Raw genomic sequence first — 22,651 nt, 5'->3', positions numbered from 1 at the left:
TCAGTGGAAATTTGGCCTCGGTTTAATGATTTTTCTCGGTTGTTGATGTTTGTGTCTAAAGATCACATTCTTCTACCAGGGAGCAGCTGTTTACCCTGACAGACCAAACTGCTTTAATTTTATTACTTCTCACTAATAAAAAGAAACATTGTTCTTAGTAAGTAAAAAGGAATATTTAACACCATTTTCCTTATTTACGTTTTGTTTGTTTGTTTTTTAGAGTCAGGGTCTCGACCTGTTGCCCATTCTTAAGTGCAGTGGTGCAATCATAGCTCACTATATCTTGACCTCCTCAGCTCAAGTAATCCTTACAGGTGTGCCTCACCACATCCAGCTGATGTTCTCATTTTTCGTAGAGATGAAGTCTCACTATGTTGCTCAAGGTGGTCTCAAACTCTTGGCCTCAAGCAATCCTCCTGCCTTAGCCTCCCAAAGTGTTGGGATTACAGGTGTGAGCCACTATACCTGAACTTATATTTTGATTTTTTAAATGTTAATAATTTTTAAGTACATAAATGATATATGAAACATTTGCTTGTTTGAAAACATATTTAACATTTTAGGCTGGGCACAGTGGCTCACGCCTGTAATCCCAGCACTTCGGGAGGCCAAGGCAGTGGATCACCTGAGGTCAAGAGTTCGAGACCGGCCTGACCAACATGGTGAAACCCCATCTGTACTAAAAATACAAAAAAATTAGCTGGGCATGGTGGCATGCACCTGTAATCCCAGCTACTTGGGAGGCTGAGGCAAGAAAATCACTTGAACCCGGGATGCAGAGGTTGCAGTGAGCCAAGCTCGCGCCATTGCACTCCAGTCTGGGTGACAGTGAGACGTTGTCTCAAAATAAATAAATAAATAAACAATTGAATAAAGGAAGCTTATCATCCAACAAGTCTTGGTTTGGCCTTTTTGTTGTTTTCTTTATTTTCTTTTTCTTTTCTTTTTTTTTTTTTTTCATTGTCAATATTCAGTATAATGTTGCTTTCTTTAGGGTTTTTTTTTTTTTTTTTTTTTTTTTTTTGACAGAGTCTCACTATGTTGCCCGGGCTGGAGTGCAGTGGTGAGATATTGACTCACTGCAACCTCCACCTCCTGGGTTTAAGTGATTCTTCTGCCTCAGCCTCCCAAGCACAGTTGGGAGTATAGGTGTGTGACAACAGGTCCAGCTAATTTTTGTATTTTGGGTAGAGATGGGGTTTTACCATGTTGGCCAGGAATTCCTGACTTCAAATGATCCACCTGGCTTGGCCTCCCAAAGTGCTGGGATTACAGGCATGAGCCACCATGCCCAGTCCTCTTTAGGGTTGTTCTTTTAAGGTACAAGCATAGAGCTTAATGCACTTGCACCTGGGGAAAACTTATTATGATTTCCCGAAGTTCCTCTGTTCCAGATTAATTTCATTCAAAACCTGTGAATTACAGCTGGGTGAGGTGGTTTATGCCTATAATCCCAGCACTTTGGGAGGCCGAGGCGAGAGGATCACCTGAGGTTAGGAGTTTGAGACCAGCCTGGGCAACATGGTGAAACCATGTCTCTACTAAAAACACAAAAAAATTAGCCAGGCATGGTGGTGTGTGCTTGTAATCCCAGCTACTTAAGAGGCTAAGGGTGGGAGAACAGCTTGAACCCAGAAGGTGGAGGTTGCAGTCAGCCGAGATCACCCGGAAGGTGGAGGTTGCAGTGAGCCGAGATCACGCCACTGCACTCCAGCCTGGGCAACAGAGCAAGACTTTGTCTAAAAAAAAACCAAAAAAACAAAAAAACCCACAAAAACCCTGTGGATTACTCATGCAGCAATTCTGTACTGTTGATTGGCCACAGGATGCCAAGACCAGTCTTGAAATGGAGCAGGCAATCTTTGCCCTCAAGGGCTCTATACCTGGCGAGGCAGCCTGTGCCCTCTGGGATGGGACTGGTAGTCCCAGGACTATTTCAGGGCCCAACACTAGGCTGGTTAAGGCACATTTTGAAAACTGGGGAAAGTGTTCCCTAGTTAGTGGCAGCTCACTGTATGTGCAAATGGCAGGTGGTCCAAACACAAAGGCCAAGCTGTGCTTGTGCTGGACTCAGTCACCAACACGATGTGGGAGAGGAGGCCAGCAACATGGTTCTTTCTCTTTTTTCCCCCTTATTTATTTATTTATTGAGATGGAGTTTTGCTCTTGTCGTCCAGGCTAAAATACAATGATACAATCTCAACTCACTGCAACCTCTGCCTTCTGGGTACAAATGATTCTCCTGCCTCAGCCTCCCCAGTAGCTGAGATTACAGGCACGTACCACCACACTAGGCTAATGTTGTATTTTTCATAGAGACAAGGTTTCTCCATGTTGGCCAGGCTGGTCTTGAACTCCTGACTTCAGGTTATCCACCTGCCTCGGCCTCCCAAAGTGCTGGGTTACAGGCATGAGCCACTATACCTGGCCCCCTTTATTGTTAACATAAAGGGAGAACTAGATTCTGCAGTTAGAATTTTTTAAAATTGATTGTTTTCTCTCTAATTACCAAAGCAATTTGTATATACTCTATGAAAGCTGGATGGCTGGATGTGGCAGCTCACACCTGTAACCCCAACGCTGAGGGAGGCTGAGGCAGGAGGTTTGCTTGAGCCCAGGAGTTTAAGACCAGCCTGGGCAACAAAAGAGGAAACCCTGTATTTACATAAAATAATTTTTTTTAAAAAAAATTAGCCAGTTGGCTGGGCACAGTGGCTCATGCCTATAATCCCAGGACATTGGGAGGCCGAGGCAGGCAGATCACTTGGGGTCAGGAGTTTAAGACCACCCTGACCAATGTGGCCAAACTCCGTCTCTACTAAAAATACAAAAAGTTTGGCCAGGCGTGGTGGCATGTGCCTGTACAGTCCCAGCTACTCAGGAGGCTGAGGTGTGAGAATCAATTGAACCTGGAAGGCGGAGATTGCAGTGAGCTGAGATGGTGCCACTGCACTCCAGCCTAGGTGGCAGAGCAAGACTCCATCTCCAAAAAAAAAAAAAAAAAAAAAAAAAAAAAATCAGCCGGGCATGGTGGCACGCACCTGTAGTCCCAGCTACTTGGAAGGCTGAGGCAGAAGGATCACTTGACCCTGGGAATTCGAGGCTGCAGTAGCCCTGATTGTGCCACTGCACTCCGGCCTAAGACCAAGAGCCTGTCTCAAAAATAAATAAATAAATAGAAGTTAGAAAATACAGAAGTCACAAAAAAAATAAAAATATCACAAATGGGTGAAAACTCTTAAGGAGACAGAATTAAGATTGAGATTGGGAAGAACTTACTAACAAGTAGGAGTGAGCTCCTGGTCACCGGGAGCATTAACAGAGCAGAGGACTGGATTGTCTCAGCCTCTGGAAAGACTTGGGGGCTCTGATTTTTGTGACAGGGGTGCCTGTCCTCAGCCTGCTGGGTTCTAAATGGCATGCCCCTTTGCCCCCACAGAGCAAGAAAGGGCAGAGTGATGCAGGGCTCTGCAGAGTGGTGTTGCAGAGTGGGTTGTAGGCCTCGGGCTGGGAATGCCACTTCTATTTGTTCATTCATTCACTCATTCGTGCATGCATGTATTCATCCACCCAATCTTTAAATATTTATCAAGTGCCTGCTATGGGCTGGACACCACACAAAACTCTGGGGATGTTCTGTGAACAACACAAACTCTGACACTCAAGTTATACAGATAATAATTTTGGTGCAATTGTTAACACTAAGAAGAAGTAGAATAAATGCCTTGAGAAATTAAATGTGGAAGGTACCCTCCAAGTCGGGAGGTTGGGAAGACATCTCGAGGAAGTCACATGTACGCTGAGTCTTGTTGGGTGAGTCGGGTTAGCTGGGCAGGAATTCTGTGGGGAGAAACGGCTCCACTGCAGGTGTGAAGGTCTGTGCTAAGGAATCTTCAAGGAATGAGACAAGGCCACCGAGGTGGGCGCGTACTGAATAGGGCTCTGGCTGATGAAGTAGACTAGGCCCAGGGAAGCCTCTATAGGGATGCGAGAATTTATCCCAAGGGTAATGGGAATCACTTGCAGAATTTATTTATTTATTTTTTTGAGATGGAGGTTTGCTCTTGTTGCCCAGGCTGGAGTGCAATGGCGCGATCTCAGCTCACCGCAACCTCCACCTCCCGGGTTCAAGCGATTCTCCTACCTCAGCCTCTCAAGTAGCTGGGATTACAGGTGCCCATCACCATGCCTAGCTAATTTTTGTGTTTTTAATAGAGATGGGATTTCGCCACGCTGGCCAGGCTGGTCTCAAACTCCTGACCTCAGGTGATATGCCCATCTCGACCTCCCAGAGTGCTGGGATTACAGGTGTGAGCCACCGCGCCCGGCCCATTTGCAGAATTTTAAGCAGAAGAGTGACATGATCAGGTTTGTGTTTTTAAAAAATCATTTGGCTGCCATGTGGAGAATGCCTTGCAGGAGGGTAACATTGGAAGCAGACTCCAGGTTCCCATATAAGTTCAAGGACCAGAGGGCAAGGCAGAGGGAAAAAAAGGCTAACATGAACGTTTTAGTGAGAGATGATGTGGCTGGGGCAAGAATGGGTTTGACTGAATATATATTCGTGCCAGGCACTGTGCTCAGCAATTTACCAGCATGATCTCATTCAATCCTCACAAATACCTACGAAATAGGTACCATCATAATTGTCATTTTATAGGGACCACTGAGGGTCAGAGATGTTAAGAAACTTGCCCAAGATCACATAGCTGGTGAATGGAGAGCCAGGATTTGAACTCCTGGGCCTATAACAGCATGCCCCATGGGCTCAAGTACAGATCAACTCAAACTATACTTCAGAGTAGGAAGCAACAGGCCAGATGCCATGGCTCACGCTTGTAATCCCAGCACTTTGGAAGGCTGAGTCAGCAGATCACTTGATCCCAGGAGTTCAAGACCAGCCTGGGTAACATAGCAAGACCCCATCTCTATGAAAAACACACACATTCGCCAGGCGTGGTGGCATGCATTTATAGTCTCAGCTTCTGAGGATGCTGAGGTGGGAGGATCACTTGAGCCCAGGAGGTTGAGGCTGCAGCGAGGTATGATTGTGCCACTGGACTCCAGCCTGGGTGACAAAGCAAGACCCTGTTTCAAATAAAAAAGCAACACCCTTGGTGACAGATGATTAGTTCCACTTAGTATCGTTGGGACGGCTATTTCAAAGTGATAATTTGTTGTAGATGTACCTTAACGAGAGGAAAGTTGCAGATCAGTAAATTTACACTAAAATAATAATAAAAACAGCAAACACTTATATGATACTTTCTATGTGCTATGTGAAGTTCTTCAAAGAGTTTAATCCTTAGAGGATTCACTTAATCCTCATAAAAGCCCTAAGAGTGAGGTGTTATTGGTATCACTCCCATTACACAGACAAGGAAACTGAGGTACAGAGAGCTCAAGGAACCTACCCCAGGTGACACAGTAGCAAGAATCAGAGGGCCATATAAGCTCAAGCTGGCTGGCTGCAGAGGGTGGTCTCTTAACCACAGGCCATGAAGCTTCCAGGGGCTCCTGCAATGTAATGACCATCCCACCTGAGGCCAGATATCACCAGAGCAACTCATTTCTCTGAGTAAAAAAGCCCAGGAGTGGCCATATGTGGTGGCTCACACCTGTAATCTCAGCACTTTGGGAGGCCAAGGCGGGTAGATCACTTGAGGCCAGGAGTTCAAGACCAGCCTGGCCAACATGGTGAAACCCTGTGTCTACTAAAATACAAAAGTTAGTTGGGCATGATGGTGTGTGCCTGTTATCCCAGCTACTCGGGTGGGTGAAGCTTGAGAATCACTTGAACTCAGGCAGCAGAGGTTGCAGTGAGCCAACATTACGTCACTGCACTCTACTCTGGGAGACAGAGTGAGACACCATTTAAAAAAAAAAAAAAAGAGGCCTAGGAGCTTGCTTTTTCTCTGAAGTCACTCTATAAACATGGTCAGTAAGACATAAATTGGCCTTAGGATTTTTTTTTTTGAGATAGAGTCTTATTATGCACAAATTATTTGGTTATAGCCTCGCTAAACAGAGAGGCCAGGGATCAATTTATGTGTCTGCCATTTTCTTTCTTTTTTTCTTTTTTTTTTTTTCTTTTTTTTTGAGACAGAGGCTCACTTAGCTGCCCAGGCTGGAGTACAATGGTGCATTCTTGGCTCACTGCAACCTTTGCCTCTCAGGTTCAAGAAATTCTCCAGCCTCAGTCTCACCAGTAGCTGGGATTACAGGCAAACATCACCACATCCAGCTAATTTTTTGTATTTTTAATAGAGACAGGGTTTTACTGTGTTGGCAAGGCTGGTCTCAAATTCCTGACCTCAGGTGATCAGCCCGTCGTGGCCTCCCAAAGTGCTGGGATTACAGGCGTGAGCCACCGTGCCCGGCTTTTTTTTTTGGAGACAGAGTCTATTACCTAGGCTGGAGTGCAGTGGTGCGATCTTGGCTCACTGCAGCCTCCGCCTCCTGGGTTCAAATGATTCTCCTGCCTCAGCATCCCAAGTAGCTTGGATTATAAGTACATGCCACCATGTCTTGCTAATTTTTGTGTTTTAGTAAAATGGAGTTTCACCATGTTGGCCAGGCTGACTTCAAACTCCCGACCTCAGGAGATCCACCCACCTTGGCCTCCCAAAATTCTGGGATTACAGGTGTGAGCCACCGTGCCCCATCCATTTTTCTTTCTTCACTCTATCTGTGGCCCCTCCATCCAGCATAATGTCTAGTGAGCAGTAGCCATATGTAGCAGGCCAAACTTCCCAAGCTCTGTCCCACCTATTATTTCATCTTAGCAAGACTGTCCTGACCACAGCCCTGGGATAATGTTTTGGACCATGTGAACCTTGCTTCCCCTATGCCTGGGCTTAGAGCTGATCCTTGGAAGCCAACCCATAGGCTGGCATGTGACCTGTGATGACCTGAGAAAAAAGATGAACCATCAGGCTCTGCTTTTAGCCATGTGAACTAAGAAACATGGGAAGAACTGGCAGGTGAAGACCAAAGGGGTGTGGCTGAGTCACATGAAGAGGAAGAAACCAGAGGAGTAAAGACATGGGGATGGCCATCACTGAAGTGCCTTGAGCTGCCGTGGCTCCTGGGACGCCCTCCAGCTCCTGTCTCTGGGAAGCCTGGCTGGGCTGTAGCTACCATTCTTGATTTCTGAGATCAGTTCCCCTTTGTGGTAGCCAGCCTCCAAGATGGCCCCATGACCACTGCCTTCAGGTATTGTGTCCTCCCACATTGAATAAGGTAGGAGCATGACCAATAGGATATGCAGACGAGATGACTGTGACTTCCAAGACACATCATAAAAGACACTGCAGATTCTGCTGTGGTCTCCTGAATCACTGCCTCTGAGGAAAGCCAGTCACCATGCTGTGAAGACACTCAAGCAGCCTTGTGGAGAGGTCGCACCGGGAGGAGCTGAGGTCATCACCGACAGTCAGTACCAACTTAGTATTCGTGTGCATGAAATGGATCCTCCTGCCCCAGTCAAGCTAAAACCACTTAGCAAGCTGCTCCCAAATTTCTGACCCACAGAAACCCTGTGAGATGGTAAGTGTTGGCTGTTGTTTCCTGCAGCTAAGTTTTGGAATAAAGTATTAGGCAGCAATAGATAACTAATCTACTTTTTTGTTTTTTTACAACAAAAATTCCTTGTATTTACTTGTATATAAGCACTTGCTAGTTGCTTACTGTTGACTCATGTGACTGGTGGCCAGTCTACATACTAAGGGTAGTTTATGCCCTGGAATTAGCAGCTGCTCCACTAGAAGCATAGAAGAAATCTTTCTCTCTCTCTCTCTATATCTATCTATCTATCTATCTATCTATCTATCTATCTATATATCTATATATATATATATGTGTGTGTGTGTGTGTGTTTGTGTGTGTATGTATATATATGTATTTTATATAAACCAATAGCCGATTACCTATGTTTGCTGTGTTACCATTTTTAATTTTAATTGTATTTTATTTTGAGATGGAGTCTCATTCTGTTGCCCAGGCTGGAGTGCAGTGGTGTGATCTCAGCTCACTGAAACCTCTGCCTCCAGGATTCAAGCGATTCTCCTGCCTCAGCCTCCCAAGTAGCTGGGATTACAGGTGTGTGCCACCATGCACAGCCAGTTTTTTGTATTTTTAGTAGAGATGTGGTTCCACCATGTTGGCCAGGCTTGTCTCAAATTCCTAACCTCAAGTGATCCACCTGTCTCGGCCCCAAAAAAGTGCTGGGATTACAGGTATGAGCCACCATGCCTGGCCCTAACGTTACCATTTTTGAAGAGGTTTTCATACACATCTCATTTGATCCTCTTAGCAACTGACATGGATATATCATTCTAGATCTCAGATATACTTACAGCTACAAATTAACTTTATCTTGAGAACTTTTGCATTAATGCATGGCTAAAGTACATTTTGCAATTTTTTTCACCTAAATATAGTGAAAAAAATATATTTCCCAGGGCCGGGCGCGGTGGCTCAAGCCTGTAATCCCAGCACTTTGGGAGGCCGAGGCGGGTGGATCACGAGGTCAAGAGATCGAGACCATCCTGGTCAACATGGTGAAACCCCGTCTCTACTAAAAATACAAAAAAGAAGCTGGGCATGGTGGCACTTGCCTGTAATCCCAGCTACTCAGGAGGCTGAGGCAGGAGAATTGCTTGAACCCAGGAGGCAGAGGTTGCGGTGAGCCGAGATCGCGCCATTGCACTCCAGCCCGGGTAACAAGAGTGAAACTCCGTCTCAAAAAAAAAAAAAAAAAAAAAAAAAAATTTCCCTTAAATATAGTGTTCATTTATTCAACAAACATTTACTGAGTTTCTACCATGTATAAGAAGCATGAAGACATAGAAAGGAAGCAAACATTAATCTTGCCTTCAGGGAATTTACGATCTAGTAGGAGCATTAAAACATGTACGTGTCACCTCTGTTGTGAGGCAATAGGTAAAAAAAACATGTACAGAAATAACTAAAATACTATGCAGAAACTTTAAAACCCTAACACCTGGGACTGGGCAGTGGCCTTGTCCTGGGTGCTTTACTAAAAGATTTTTTTCTTTGGAGATGGAGTTTCGCTCTTGTCACCCAGGCTGGAGTGCAGTGGTGCAATCGCGGCTCACTGCAACGTCCGCCCCCCAGGTTCAAGCAATTCTCTTGCCTCAGCCTCCTGAGTAGCTGGGATTGCAGGCATGCACCACCTCGAGAGAGGCCAAGGTGGGCAGATCGCGAGATCAGGAGTCTGAGACCAGCCTGAGCAACATGAGGAAACCCCATCTCTACTAAAAATACAAAAATTAGCCAGGTGTGGTGGCGCATGCCTGTAATCTCAGCTACTCAGGAGGCTAAGGCAGGAGAATTGATTGAACCTGGAAGGCAGAGGTTGCAGTGAGGCGAGATCATGTCACTGTACTCCAGCCAGACTCCGTCACACACACAAAAAATTTCCGTTAAAACAGTGGTTCCCAAAATTTAGCACGCATCAGGATCTCCTGGGGAAACTTGTTAAAATACAGAATGCTGGCCTCCTCCCCAGAGTTTGCTACAACTTTGCAGGTGGTTCTGATGCTAGTGTGGGCATAACACTTTGAGAAGCACTGCTTTAAGATCTAGTCTCTAGAATTCAAACAAATAAGCAATGTCCATATGTCTTTGCTTTTTCTAACAGTAAATAAATAAAAGAACATTTCAGGTAGCTGCATCAAACCTTACATCTTTAGAATCTTGAAATGTTCTACTGAAATAGAACATATAATTTATTCATCTTGGATCACAATCATTCCCATGACTTCAAAAGACAGAATTACGGGACAGTCCTGAATAATCCACAACTACATGAAAACATTTATTAACATGCCCTCTCCTCTACAAAACATATTTACAAAACACATAGCACCTATTAGGGAACACGGACCTTGCTCCTTTATTCTCCATGTTTCTTCTCTATAGAAAATCCAATATGAGGCCAGGTGCAGTGGCTAATGCCTGTAATCCCAGCGCTTTGGGAGGCCAAGGCGGATGGACTGCCTGAGGTCAGGAGTTTGAGACCAGCCTGACCAACATAGTGAAGCCCTGTCTCTACTAAAAATACAAAAAATTAGCTGGGCATGGTGGTGTGTGCCTGTAATCCCAGCTACTTGGGAGGCTGAGGCAGGAGAATCACTTGAATCTGGGAGGCAGAGGTTGCAGCGAGCCGAGATCACGCCATTGCACTCCAGCCTTGGCTGGAGCGAGACTCTATCTCAAAAAAAAAAAGAAAGAAAGAAAAGAAAATCCAATATGAAATTATAAAGACTACTGTACTCAGAATGAGAACTTCATCTGTCATGAACGTACACATTAATATCAGTGAACTGTCATACTGAGACTCAGATTCAGGAACTTCTTCATCAGGGCAGCAGTAGTATTCCACAAAACTTACTCGTCTATCTTAATTTCTAATCATATGCTGTAATGAAAGAAAGCCTTGGTTATCTGTCCGAATAGATAGCTTACAAGACAGAACTAACACCTTTGTAGAGGATTTCAGTAAGGAAATCTTGTAGCTGTTGACTTGGGTCTGATTACAATGAAATGCTTCCATTAAATCAGAATCTTTGTGACGGTCAAGGTGGGAATTTCCTGCATTTACAAAAGTAGATAATCTGAAATAAAGCTTGTCAGGAGACGTCGTAATTTGTAGGACTTCACTCACCATATCCAGTTCAGAAAACGGCTTCACAGAGCCCCTCTGACTGCAGAATAATTTTATTAATAACATTGGTGCTGCAGAAATCAAAGTCCTGGGTCTCCTCCGGTTCCTGCTTATTGATTTTGCAGATTGCCACCACTCCTCCTTCTTCCAGGAACAGCATCAAAGAGTAACCATAACCTTGGTAACACATCCAAAGTGCAGTTCAAGTCCCTGGTATAGGACTTGATCCAAAAATACATAAATAGTCTAAAGACAGTTAAATGAATTCAAAAAGTAATAGACTCTTCCTGAACTTTAAACTCTTGAAATATTCCAGCCTGAATAAAAGCATTTGCTTGCACACACTTTGTATTTTTCACTGTCACTTTGATTCCATTTTTAGTTGCAAAACACGTGGCATATTTTCGGAAATGAACAGCTTTCAAGATAGTAGAGAGATTCCTCATGTTGTCAAGGCTGGCCAAAACACTGTACTGATCATTCTCGTCTTAAATCTGTTGGGTCAGGAGGGGAATCACCCACTACACATTCAGCCCCAAGGGATGCTGCTGGAGTCTGCTCCTGCAGATCATGAAACACCTTTGCAGGGGGGTCTGGAAGGAGGACAGCTCCTCCCAGCAAATTTCCTGAGGAGGAGCAAGGCAGCTCCAGGAAACCATGGATGAAGTGAAGCAGCTCCTGCCACTCTTCAGCCCAGTCCTCCACTCCTGTCCAAGTATTTTCTTGTAAAGATAATGAAGAGTTAGTTCACATCCAAAGATGGTGACCAGATTAGTGGAGAGCCTCTTGAAAACAATCTGCTTTAAACTGAAGTCAGCTGGTTTCTAGACACAAGTTGCTTTTACTGCTTCTCCCCTTAGACAGTTGGTTGTTTTTGCCAGAGAAGCTCCACTGTTCTTTGCTGGTTCCAGCCATTTTTGCACGATTCACCAGGCAGTTTATAGCACAATTTAGAAACACCATGGATAGCAGGATTACTAATCATGCTGTCTGCTGATGTAAACTCTATTTGGATACAATAATGTTTTTAAATAACCTCAAATACAATTACTACCCTGAGGATGGGACTGGTTGAATGACTAAAGAAATATCATTCAGATAGTTCATTAACTAATTACAGAGCACCACAAACAGAGCCTACTGCAGGGGAGGGGCTGTGGGGATGATTCACAGGGCTGAGCTCAGGGGCCAGAGGGATGCTCAGTTCTCTCTGGACTGGCATCACAAGGTGGCACTCTTGACTGAGAGAGGGAGGCTCTTCCCTCCTCTCCTGTCTCTCGAGCATCCGTGGAAAGGTGCTACAGGAGACCCAGAAATACATGCCAGGGTCACGTGGCTTCAAAAAGCTCTCTTCCTTCCCCTCGTTGCTCACTGCACTTGTAACTGAAGACAAAGTCTCAGGCCGGGTGCACTGGCCTGTAATCCCAACACGTTGCAGGACTGAGGCAGGAGGATCACTTGAGGTCAGGAGTTTGAGACCAGCCTGGCCAACATGGTGAAACCCCATCTTTACTAAAAATACAAAAATTAGCTAGGTGTGGTGGCGTGCACCTGCGGTCCCCAATTCTTAAGAGGCTGAGGCAGGAGAATTGCTTGAACCTGGGAGGTGGAGGTTGCAGTGAGCCGAGATTGTACCACTGGACTCCAGCATGGGCAACAGACCCTGTTTCAGAAAAACAAACAACAACAACAAACAAAACGAAACAAAAACCAAGTCTCAGAGAGCTCCAGCTGGGCAGGCAGGTTGCTGGTCGCCTATTTAATTACTGAAGCTGTTGTCTTTTTTTCTTGAGGGGCTGATTGCTGCATGGAAGAAACGTTTATTAGGAACAAATGGGCCCTACTCCCCTGCTGCCTGGGGAGTACTTGCCAGAGGATCTTGGGTCTTTACTACACAGGACAGGAGGGACCACCCGCCAGCTGGGCTGGTTGAAGTACCAGCACATGATAGGGTTAAAAATCATTTAAAGTTGGCTGGGTGCGGTGGCTCACACCTGTAATCAGATCACCTGAGGTCGGGAGTTTGAGACCAGCCTGACCAACAGGGAGAAACCCCCGTCTCTACTAAAAATACAAAATTAGCCGGGCGTGGTGGTGGATGCCTATAATCCCAGCTACTCCAGAGGCTGAGACAGGAGAATCGCTTGAACCGGAGAGGCAGAGGTTGCACTGAGCTGAGATCGAGCCATTGCACTCCAGTCTGGGCAACAAGAGTGAAACTCCATCTCAAAAAAAAAAAAAAAAAAAATCATTTAAAGTTGCAAAAGTGTTTGCAAAGCATATAGGAGCCCTGCTGGCCACTCACTGAATCTTCGTTTCTTCAACTGTACATGGGATTAGTAGTAGTGATATCTACCTCAAAGGATATAAAAAATGTAAAGTGCTTAGTATAATGCTTGGCAAGAAGCCAGTGCTCAGTAAATGTGCAGGCTTTTCTCATTGTCATTTGGCTTCATGTACACAGTTACATATGGCCTTCAGAGGAGAACAGATTCAGATCTCTGTTCCTTAGCCCCAAGCATGCACCTGTCAGCATTCAGGCCCAAGGTTATTTAGCCAGCCTTATAATGATACTAAAGACTGACTACCCAGAATGTTTCTGTTGAACTTTCAAAATCAATGATAGTTGTACACTACCTCCTTTTGGGCAAAGGTCCTCCCAATAGCCCCAGGTTAGAACTGGCAGACCCTTTCCCTGCCTTGTTTTGAAAAAAGTATTCTTTCAGGGAAACTTAACTGAGCCTGGCTGGATGTATTACCTTATTTTTCTATTTCCCTCCAAAGTGAATGCCAGACATTTCTAGGTCAAAGACAGGATTAACATTTCTCAGCCTAGTAAACACACCCATCTGGATTCAACACAGGGAGCACCCGCACTCCAACCGTTTCCTGTGATCAGCTTGAACAACCCAGGCTGTAAGCTCGAAAATTAAATTCTAGAAGTGATATTTCCATCCTAGAAGCTGTTTCAATTACAGCTTCTTGCAGATGAACCTTGGATAAGCAGCAAACTTACAAGCCCTGGCGCGGATGTAATGAGTCTGCATGATGGGAATCTGGCCATGCTACAAGGAAGAGGCCACCTGGAGGCTGAGAACACAATCGCTGGACAGAGCGACAAACCTGCATTGAGCACCTGCAGTGCAGCAGGCATCCGGTGAGACTCTGAGAACCACAGAGAGCCAAACATAGGTCCCATCCTCAGGGACTTTTGGTCCAGTGGAGGAGCTGTATTACCAGGCCATTTCTATGTAATAGTCTAGGATGGTGCTCAATCCTGATGCTGTGAAAACATTAGCTCAGCTTGGGGTTGAGGAAGTGATCCTTAAGCTGAATCCCCATAATTAAGTAATAGTCAGCTGTGTGGAGTAAGGCGGAAAGGATATTTGAAACAGGGGAAAGAGCAAGCAAAGACCAAAGATATGAGACAGGTGTGTGTGTGTGTGTGTGTGTGTGTGTGTGTGTGTCTGTGCCTGTGTGTCTGAGTCTAGCCAGCCCAGTATTCAAGTACTAGCAAGGGAGTGCCCAGAGGGTAGCTGGGTATACCTTTGTCCTCCACCATCATTTTTAGCACCAGAAAGTCCTTTAGAAACTGCCCCAAAATCAGCCAGACGTGGTGGCTCACGCCTGTAATCCCAGCACTTTGGGGGACTGAGGCAGGTGGATCACTTGAGGTCAAGAGTTCATAACTAGCCTGACCAACATAGTGAAACCACATCTCTACTAAAAATACAAAAAAAAAAAAAAAAAATTAGCTGGGCATGGTGGCGGGTGCCTGTAATCCCAGCTACTCGGGAGACTGAGGCAGGAGAATCACTTGAACCCAGGAAGCGGAGTTTTTGGTGAGCCAAGATCGCGCCATTGCACTCCAGCCTGGGCAACAAGAGCAAGACTCCATCTCAAAAAAAAAAAAAAAAAAAAAAAAAAGAAAAAAGAAACTGCCCCAAAATCTTGGGTTCAAGACCCCAGATTTCTAGGGTGTGAGATTCAGACCCCAGTGAGCCTTCCCAAGGTTGACAAGAGCCCAAGCCTTCAAATTTCCAATCTTCAGATTGCAGTGGGGCCTCAGTGTTCTTAATAGAAACAGGGTTCAATTGGTGTCCAAACAGTTAGTCCTTGGAAGCTGAGGAACCGGAGCCCAGAAGGAAACTTCAGGACACACAGCAATCAATCTTGGAATGTCTCTAAGTTTCAGGGCAGTTTTGGAGGTTATTAGGGAAGTAGCAGTGAAGTGATCTGATAACAGATGCTACATTGCTGACTGTTCTTCCAGTGTGGAAATGACTTGGGAGCACAACAGAGGCTCCTTTTGAAGGCTGTTCCATGAAGCAGAAGCCTGTATTTGTTCTTTTTCTTTTTTGGAGACAGGGTCTTGCTCTATCACCTAGGCTAGAGTGCAATGGTATGATCACAGCTCATTGAAGCCTTGAACTCCTTGACTCGAGCAATCTTTCTGCCTCAGCCTCCTGAGTAGCTGGGACTACAGACATGCACCACCACACTCAGCTAATTTCTTCTTTTTTTTATATTTTAAAAATTAAATAGCTTAAAAATTTTTTTTTTCTTTTGTAAGAGATGGGGTCTCCCTGTGTTGCCCAGGCTGGAGTGCAGTGGCTATTCACAGGCGTGATCCTACTACTGATCAGCACGGGAGTTCTGACCTGCTCTGTTTCCTACCTGGGCTGGTTCACTCCTCCTTAGGCAACCTGGTGGTCCCTCGCTCCTGGGAGGTCACCATATTGATGCTGAACTTAATGCGGACACCTGATCAGCATAGCACATTACAGCCCAGAGCTCCTGGACTCAAGAGATCCTCCAGCCTCAGCTTCCTGAGTAGCTGGGACTACAGGCACGCACCACCACACCAGGCTCGGCTAATTTCTTATTTAGGAAAAATTTTTTAGAGACAAGTCTTGCTCTGTTGCCTAGGCTGGTCTTGAACTCCCAGCCTCAAGTGACTCTCCTACCTCAGCTTCCTGAGTAGCTGGGATTACAAATGCAAGCCACCGCACCCAGCCTTGTTCATTTTTTATATGTTCCACAGTATTAGTTCATTTTTATGCTACCGATAAAAATATACCCCAGACCGGGAAGAAAAGGAGGTTTTATTTGACTTACAGTTCTGGAGAGGTCTCATAATCATGGTGGAGAGCCAAAGGCACTTTTTACATGGCAGCAGCAAGAGAGAATGAGGAAGAAGCATATGCAGAAACCCCTGATAAACCCATGAGATCTTGTGAGACCTATTCACTATCATGAGAATAGCATGGAAAAGAACAGCCCCCATGATTCAATTATCTCCCCCTGGGTCCCTCCCACAACACATAGCAATACTGGGAGGTAGAGCTGAAGTTGACATTTGAATGGGGACACAGCCAAATCAGATCACACACAGTTTGGGTGAAGGATACTTAAAGAGGGAGGGCTCAACATACAAAAACTGTGACATCTGGCTGCCATCAGCTTCTCCACCGGAGCCCCAGCGTGGGAATTAGTGGAGCACCAGGACTGAGTTCAAGTCAGTCCTACCCTTGCAGTTGTTTGTGAGACTTACATCACTTGATTTCACAAAATGCCAAATTCTTTGCTGTTCAGATGGGGACAGTCAAGCTTATGGGTAGTTGTGGGTGTCAAATGAATGTTTGTGGTCTGGCATCACAATGATTATTTTAATAAATTTTATCCAGATGCTGTTGGATAAAAGGTTGCAGCTAACAATTGACTTTGAATTTTCCTTGCTACTTTGGGGGCAGTGCTGCTCTTCAGTGTGGAGGCTTCCTTTAGTGTCGCCGTGGTAGGCAGTGGGGTCAGCCCATCCATAATTACACCCAAAACCAGAGGCAGCAGCACCTGAGGGCCTCTAACTTGGCCTTTCCTCCTCCTGCTTCTACTGAGCTCTGCCTATGAGCCCAGAGGCTCTCAAACACCTCTCCACACAAGACTGAGAAAAAGGGCACCTGCCTAGAAGTAATACAACCTGTGTTTCCTCTGGTTTGCTTGTTTGTTTTTTGAGACGGAGTCTCATTCTGTTGCCCGGGCTGGAGTGCAGTGGCGCGATCTTGGCTCACTGCAACCTCTGCCTTCTGGGTTCAAGCAATTCTCCTGCCTCAGCCTCCCCAGTAGCTGGGATTACAGGCACCCACCACTATGCTCAGCTAATTTTTTTTTTTGTTGTATTTTTAGTAGAGATGGGGTTTCACCATGTTAGCCAGGCTGGTCTCCAACTCCTGACATAGTGATTCACCTGCCTTGGCTTCCCAAAGTGCTGGGATTACAGGCACGAGCCACTGTGCCCAATTTTCTTTTTTTCTTTTTTTAATGAAAGTATCTTGTTCTGTTGCCCAGGGTGGACTGCAGTAGCACAATCACAGCTTGCTGCAGCCTCCATCTCCTGGGCTCAAGTGATTCTCCCTTCTCATTCAGTAGCTGGGAAAACAGGCATGTACCATCACACCCAACTAACTTTATTTTTGTAAAGACAGGATCTCACCATGTTACCCAGCATGTCTCAAACTCCTGAGCTCAAGTAAACCTCCTGCTTCAGCCTCCCAAAGTGCTGGGATTACAGGCATGAGCCACTGCCCACTGCGCCTGGCACAACCTGGGTTCTCATTCACTGCCACAATAGAACTTGGGTTTGAACATTTCTATTGCCCCTCTCAGTTTCAAAATCCCAGAAGAGGGGACGATCTTAAAATATTTAATAGTGTTATTTTATGTTAGAAGTAATGCAGATTCAGTATTTAAAAAAGAAAAACCCACCTCAAATAGTATAGAATGCTGAAGCTGAGTCACTTGACTTCTCTGGCCTTAGTTTCCTAATCTATAAATGTAAGGTAGTCATAATACCTTCCTCTTAGGGTTATTATGCAGATTAACTGGAGGATAGAAAAGGCATTTGGTGCAATGCCTGGCAGAGAACAAGCATCTGATATATGTTAGCGATTATCATTACAGCTATTTTCATCCAGAGATGACTTAGAGTCTCTTTCCAAAAATAAGCCATGTTTACAAGAAAATGCATTTACACACAGCAGAGAGATGTTATACTTAATGCTCTGCAACTTGCCATTTTCACTTAACAATAATCTTGAGCATGTTAAAGCCTATTAATTCCCCACACTTAAAATGACTGGATAGTATTTTGTTGAATGGATGGACCATAATTTATATGAGTAAAAGGGAACATTTAAAATATATAATTACATATTTGCTCAGAGGTTTTATATTTGAAAATGCAGGGAAACAAATTTCTTTTTGAATAACTCAAAACACATTTTCAAAATTTACAAACATTACAAACTTGACCCACGTTGTGTACAAACAGTGCTGCTGAGAGACAGACTGGAACCTTGAATCAAAAGCACTATGGGTCAAAATGGACAGGTCTAATGGGGCAGGTTAAAAGCAGTATGAGGGGCCGGGCGCGGTGGCTCAAGCCTGTAATCCCAGCACTTTGGGAGGCCGAGGCGAGTGGATCACGAGGTCAAGAGATCGAGACCATCCTGGTCAACATGGTGAAACCCCGTCTCTACTAAAAATACAAAAAATTAGCTGGGCATGGTGGTGCGTGCCTGTAATCCCAGCTACTCAGGAGGCTGAGGCAGGAGAATTGCCTGAACCCAGGAAGCGGAGGTTGCGGTGAGCCGAGATTGCGCCATTGCACTCCAGCCTGGGTAACAAGAGCGAAACTCTGTCTCAAAAAAAAAAAAAAAAAAAAAAACAGTATAAGTTACTATACTTATTCCAGATCCATTTGGAACAGAATGGAACATTAAAGGAGGTGTAATAGTTGTTTGTTCAAGCTCTTAATTACAATATAAAGGGACCAGTGATTTCACTATTATATTTTCCAACTGGCTTCCCTGCACCTCAAATTCAATCAGTGTCCTGCTGTGCAGAGGTATTTTGAAATGTGCCAAGTCTTAATTGAAGTGGAAGTGTGTGAAACCAGAGTTAATACCAGGAGCAACAGGGAGTCGAAATGATGGAGGTAAACTGTTGCTAGCTCTGCATTTCCACTCCTTTTGGCTGCTGGGGCCAGATGAAATTCTGACTGTAGACTGGATGGTTGGGGGCTGAGCTGCATTGGGTCACAGGTACAGCTCTGGTAATTCTGCCAGGCTTTGGGTTTCCACAAAGAGGCATGCTACAGGACCCAGGGACCTAGACCACATAGCACCTGGCATGCCTTCCATCAGTTACTTTGATGCCTGCTGGACACACCAGATACTGTGCTGGGACCTAGAGGTACAGTGGACAACAGGAGACTGGTGGAGCTTAGATTCTAGCTGGGAAGACTCATACAAACAAGCAAGCAAACAAAATAGATAGCACTTATGTATGAGTCCATTTTGACACTGCTGTAAAGACACTACCTGAGACTGGGTAATTTACAAACAAGAGTTTAACTGACTCACAGTTCCGCATGGCTAGGGAGGCCTCAGGAAACTGACAATCATGGCAGAAAGTGAAGGCAGAAGCAGACATGTCTTGCTATGGCAGAACAGGAGAAAGAGAGAGCTCAGGGGAAACCGCCACTTTTAAAACCATCAGATCTCATGAGAACTCCCTCAGTATCAGGAGAACAGCATCGGGGGAACCGCAGCCGTGATCCAATCACCTCCCACCAGGTTCCTCCCTTGACATGTGAAAATTACAGTTTGAGATGAGATTTGGGCAGCCAAACCATATCAGCTTATAATTAGCACCGTGAAAGAAATAAACAGTGATGGCATACAGAGTAATGAGGGGAATCCACTTTTCAAAGGAGATGAGGAAGGTGACCTTTGAGTGGTGACTTGATAGATGAGAACAGCCCAGCTCTAGGAATAGGAAAGTGGAAAGAACAAGGGCAAAAGCCCTGTGGTGGGAAAGAGCTTGGTATATTTGATGAAAATATACCTCCTGGAAAAAGCCCAGGAGGCTGAATCAGAGCGAGGAAGAGGAAAAGAAACGAAGCCAATAGGCCATATCCTCCAGGGTTGCATAGGCCACAACAAGGAGTCTGGATTTCATTGTCAATGCTATTGGAGGCCACAGAAGACATTAAGAAAACAGTGGCATAGACTGATTCCTATCTTTTCAAAAAGATCACTTGATTGCTGTGTGGAGAATGCATTGAAAGGAGGAAGGCCAATGGAGAAGACTGCAATTTCCCTTGCAAAAGATGATGCTGGTGGCAGCAGCGGCTGCAGCCGCAGATGTACAGCTGTTATCAGGCCCCTCCAGCAGGCCAGAGCCTGCAGTAGGCTCCAGAACACAAAGGTTCTCCAGGGGTTCTGCAACTGTCCAGTGCAGGAGCAAATGTCTGGTGCAGTAGGGGTTATGAGACACGTGAAGAGAGATACCTGTCTCACTGGGGAGACCAAACACCTCCACATGATGAATTAAATATAAAATGCCAGGCCTCAGGCATTGGTGACTAAGGGCACTAGAGTTAGAGGAAGCAGAAATGACGTGTCATCACTGTCGACACCTGTCTTTGGAACCCTTGGCAAAACTATGAACTCTGTATATCACCTGGTATAGGAAAGGTCTATACTACCTTTCCTTTCTCCAGCCAGGAATACAGACCGATGCCCATCTCCCACACTGAATATACCCAGACCCCTTTGGCAGCCTTAGCTACCTGCAACACACACCTGTTTGTTTGTTTGTTTGTTGTTTGTTTGTTTGTTTTGAAACAAAGTCTGGCTCTGTCACCCAGGCTAGAGTGTGGTGGCGCGATCTCGGCTCACTGCAACCTCTACCTCCCAGGTTCAAGCAATCCTCCTGTCTCAGCCTCCTGAGTAACTGGGATTACAGGTGGCAGATGCCTGTAATCCCAGCTACCATACCCAGATGATTTTTGTATTCTTAGTAGAGACCAGGTTTCACCATGTTGGCCAGGCTCGAGACCACCAGGCTGGTCTGGAACTCCTGACCTCAAGTGATCTGCCAACTTTGGCCTCGCAAACTGCTACGATTACAGGCATGAGCAACCTCATCTGGCCTACAACTGCTTTTTAAAGAGGTGCTACAACCCAAATGGATTTTTTTTTTTTAAACGGATTCTCCTTCTGTTGCCCAGGCTGGAATGCAGTGGCACGATCTCTGCTCACTGCAACTTCCACCTTCCAGGTTCAAGCGATTCTCCCACCTCAGCCTCCCTAGTAGCTGAGATTACAGGCACGTGCCACCATACCTGGCCAATTTTTGTATTTTTAGTAGAGACGGGGTTTCGCCATGTTGTCCAGGCTGGTCTTGAACTCCTAACCTCAGGTGATTCGCCCACCTTGGCCTCCCAAAGTGCTAGGATTACAGGCGTGAGCCACTACGCCCAGCACCAAATGGATTTTTAATGTTTGGCCTATGGTGGAAGAGATATTTACGGTCCAGCTCTACCTGGTGATTTCTGCCAGCAACCCTCTGATGCTGGTGTACAGAGAGTCTACATCACAGGCTTGGGACTAAACAAGTGCTATGTAAATCCAGAGAAGGCAAATCCCTGAGCAAAACCTTTAAGAGAGGCAGGCTTGGGGCTGAGCTTTGACAGGTTTTAAAAGCTGGATTTGAGGGCGAGGGCATCCAACACATGAAAAACAAACCAACCACTCAGGAGTGTTCAGGAAACAGTACTGGATCAACCTAGATGGAGTAAGAAGCGTATGTCTTTCACAAGGAGAAAAGGGGCAGGGCTGTGATACCCACAAAAATAAGATATCATAAATGCCAGTGTGATTATTTGAAATGTAGATGGTTGGGGGCACCAGGCACTGTGTTTTGCGCCAATAATCTCAGCACTTTGGGACACTAGGTCAGGAGAATTACTTGAGCCTGGAAGTTCAAGATCAGCATTGGCAACATAGCAAGACCCTGTCTCTACAAAGAATTTTTAAAAATTAGGCAGGCATGGTGGCATGTGCCTGTAATCCCAGCTACTTGGGAGGCTGAGGTTGGAGGATTGACTGAGATTGCAGTGAGCCATGATTGCGTCACTGCATTTCAGCCTGGGGAACAGAGTAGACCCTGTCTCAAAAAAAAAAAAAAAAAAAAAAAAAAAAAGGCTGGATGTGGTGGCTCACACCTATAATCCCAGTATTTTGGGAGGCAAAGGCAGGTGGATCATTTGAGGTCAGGAGTTTGAGACCAGCCTGGCCAACATGGTGAAACCCCACCTCTATTAAAAATACAAGAAAAATTAGCTAGGCATGGTAGCGGGCACCAGTAATCCCAGCTACTCAGGAGGCTGAGGCAGAAGAATTGCTTGAACCAGGAGGTGAAGGTTGCAGTGAGCCCAGATTGCGCCATTGCACTCCAGCCTGGGTGATAGAGTGAGACTCTGTTTCTCTCTGTGTGTGTGTTGGGTGGGGAGCCATTCCACTGTTAAGCAGAATGTCTCTCTGATTGCTTTGAAGACCTTCTCTTTGTCTTTGGTGTTCTGCAGCTTTACTATATTGCCCTGGGTGTGGATTTCTTTTTATTTATTTTACCTAGTATGTACTGTGCTTCCTATTGTTATGGGCTGAAGTGTGAATTGTGTCCCCCTGCCACCACCAATTCACTTACTGAAGTCCTAACCCCCATTGCCTCAGAATGTGGCAGTATATGGAGATAGAGTCTTTAAAGATTAGATTAATTAGACTGGTAACTAGTAATTAGATTAAATGAGGTCAGTGGGGTGAGTCCTAATCCAATATGACTGGTGTCCTTACAGAAAAAGATTAAAACACAGATGTACACAGACCTACACTAAAGGCCTGTACCTTTTAGTTCCAGCTACTTGGGAGGTTTGAACTCAGGAGGCAGAGGCTGCAGTGAGCCGAACTTGTTCCATTGTATTCCAGCCTGGGTGACAAGAGTGAAACTCCATCTCCAAAAGGAAAAAAAAAAAAAAAAGAAATACCCATATTCTTTTTTTTTTTTTTTTTAGAGGGGAAGGGTGGAGTGGGGAAGGGCAACAAAGGTGGAGTGGGGAAG

The 22,651-nt window shown here is 45.3% G+C and overlaps 1 pseudogene; it reads right to left on the bottom strand.

The window, feature by feature from the left end:
* Positions 1-3,093: 3,093 nt before the first annotated feature.
* On the bottom strand, positions 3,094-13,343 carry LOC141580660 (cell cycle checkpoint protein RAD1 pseudogene; annotated as a pseudogene).
* Positions 13,344-22,651: the final 9,308 nt, after the last annotated feature.

The sequence above is a fragment of the Saimiri boliviensis genome, chromosome 12, assembly GCF_048565385.1.
Source record: "Saimiri boliviensis isolate mSaiBol1 chromosome 12, mSaiBol1.pri, whole genome shotgun sequence".
Lineage (NCBI taxonomy): Eukaryota > Metazoa > Chordata > Mammalia > Primates > Cebidae > Saimiri > Saimiri boliviensis.
This window is presented reverse-complemented; position numbering and strand designations above follow the sequence as displayed.